Here is a 2,999-nt window from a genome sequence, read left to right as displayed (position 1 = left end):
GGGGAGTGAGACCTGGGTCAGCCAATAACCTCCTGGTGCTCTGGTACCCATTTGGCCGCTCCAGGAAGGTTTCCTCAAGTGCGACCATATCGAAGAGGTGTTGAATGGAGGGAGGAAATAGAGGAAGGTAACTCTTCAAGCAAAACTGAAATGGAGTGTTCAAGCACTAGCATTCATAACTGCCTATATATTTTAGTAAAGATTGATCCAGAACCTCCTTCCAGTCCCAGAAATGCAATGCCATCATTTCATTGTGGTGTAACAAACTTTGGCTTTGGCCTCACACACATCTGGTTCAAATTAGCACCTGCATACCTCAGTTATTAAATAAAAACCAGTGCTCTCCACATGGCCTGCAGAGTCCTTGTGCACAAGAACTTATCTAATGCCATCATGTCTTCCCTTATCAGACATGTGTGGTATGACATAATGAACACACTGCTGCAGCACAACTGGCACCAGTTCAATTCCCAAGCACCAGGTCACGTTTCCCATGGCGCTGTTTTAACCAAACACTACAGGCTTGAAGGCTAATGGATGGAGTCCTGGAATTTTACCTCAGATCCTTCACATTTAACCTAAGGCTGATGAACTAAATGCAATCTCTAGGGAAAAATGCATCTGTCAAAACCATCACTTGCAGCATATGGCCAAACTGAGAAATATGTACCAGCCATTTCCATTTTGATTTGTTGCACACAGCCTCCAGTGTCTGCTATGTAAGCTGGATTACAAATGAAAAGTTGCTGCTCTAGATATTTTTCCAAAGCAGTACTTGGGGATTTGGATGGAGAAAGCAAATTATTTTATTGTTAAAGCATACATCTCAGTGTTAAGGAGAGCTCACTTCTATTTCTGACTCCCCATGTTGTACTGTGTGAGCCAACTAACTGCTTCACTACCATCTCCATGGCTCACCCCCAACCTGGCACATCTGCTGTGCTGTGAAGACAGAACTTGCACCAGCTGGGGGGAAAACTCTTGACTTCATACAGCTCTCATATTAAAACAGCATTCAGCAGCTCTCATACTCAAACAGCATTCACAACTGTGAGCAGGTTCAAGAATTTAGCAACTCCTTCAGGTGATGGACCCATCACCAGTGTCCCAGGACTCCCTCTGCTGTCTCTGGGCAATGCACAGGTCCAGCCTTCTGCAAGTCTTTAACTATCAGGCAAAAACTCATTGACCTATAGGAAAAAAGACCTTCACTGAAAACCAGTTTCATGAGAAAGAAAAAGGAAGCATGGGAATATATTTGCCTGTTTTTTGTCCAATACAGCAGAAACCCTTGGGGCAATGAGGTACAGGCACACAGCACAGCAATAAGTTACACATTTAGCTGCTCATTAGGCATCCTGAGTTAGTCTAGCCAATAACTATCCATTTCCATACATTTCCGCAACCTTTTGAGAGGCTACCATGGGTTACTGTCCAGCAGATTTCCCTAAGGACTGAGAGTTGTGATGGTACGTTGCTGGCACAGAGACACCTCCTAGCAGTCTTAAGTCCTTGAAGTGACCACCTGAGCACAAAGATTGGGCAGATGAGAAGGAACATCCTCACAACGACTCTCAGGAACCTGAATGATTGTCTGTAGGTCGGGTCACACCTCCAGCTGACACAGGCTGGACTTGGGCCCCCATGCAGCATTGTGAATTCACTTCCAGACAGATGTGCATGTCCTTCCTGTCTCAGTGCAGGCTTGAGTTATCAAAAATGACCTAACAAAAACCTTAGTTTTCATGAGGCTCATGTTCTGGTCTAAATCCCTGGCTAACAAGTTGAAGAAGCTCAATGTATGACTTTCCTCAGATCTGCTCAGATACATGCTTAAAAGCAATTCTGAGTAACTAGATTTTTATTTTTTTCCTACTTGCTGTACCCTATGGCAAAGAGCTCTTCAAGATGTGCCTCAGGAGCTCCTGGGAGTAATCAGGCTCAGAAGGCAGCCTGTGTCAAACTGCAATATTAATTTGTTCTGCACTTACACGAAGGCTGCAGAAGAGAAAACTTCCAAATGCAAACACTGAGACATCCAAGGAGATTAGATTAAATGCCTCCCTTTTTGTCTTTGCAGAGCACTGGCCAGTAAATACTCTAACTGGTGTCAGACAATGTGATGCAGCTGTTTGTTAGAGCAAACAAAAGGAAATCATTAAAGATAGAAACTTCCAGCCACTTGACTTCTACACCAAAATAGAAGCAGCAAGCAGACACATCCGTGACACAATTTCACGCTTGCAAGCAACCTGCCAAGCATGGCCTTGCCTCACAGCACGAATGAGAATTTTTCTCCACCATAACCGAGAGCTTGCCAGTTCTGTTCTCCTGGGCTCCCATGCCTACGTCCAGTAGCTGCATTTTACATAATTGCAATTTCATTTCGCAAATATTGGTTGGGCTCTTTTTACGCTTAATTTCCCCAACTGCTGCTTCTTGGAGTTCAAGTCTTCACTCATTATTTCAAACACTTAGCAGAAAAAATGCAAACTCTAAGTGATACAATTATTGCACAAAAAAACCAGGAAAAATTCTCATTATTTGGAAGATGAGGGGACTGAAGGTTTTTGTGTTGGACTTTTCCCCCTTTTGTTCTTCTTTGCTCTTTAAGATCAGCATATGCAAAACATTTGTGAAACCAACACAGCTGTGGGTCCACTCACCAGAGCAGGATTGCCTACTCAGTATCCTTTCTAGCTTTTTATAGCTACAACTTAAAAACACCATGAAATTTATTTCCTGTAATAATGATCTCCAAATATTTTCTTTAAAAGTGGATGTTTCAGCAAAACCCTCCCAAGAATATGGAATTATGCACTTACATTGTGTTAGCACAGTCCTTCCCTCCCGACTTCCTTCACTGTCCCCCCTCAGACTCTCCCTGGTGTTTTATTTCACCTGCTGAGGTCTCTGATGTTTGCGAAGCCAGGCTGGCACCACCACTCCTGTACAGACCTTGCTGGAAACTGGCACACTCTATGCTGGAGAAAGGCTCC

The sequence above is a fragment of the Zosterops lateralis genome (genome assembly GCF_965231275.1).
Source record: "Zosterops lateralis genome assembly, chromosome: 5".
Taxonomy (NCBI): Eukaryota; Metazoa; Chordata; class Aves; order Passeriformes; family Zosteropidae; genus Zosterops; species Zosterops lateralis.
This window is presented reverse-complemented; position numbering follows the sequence as displayed.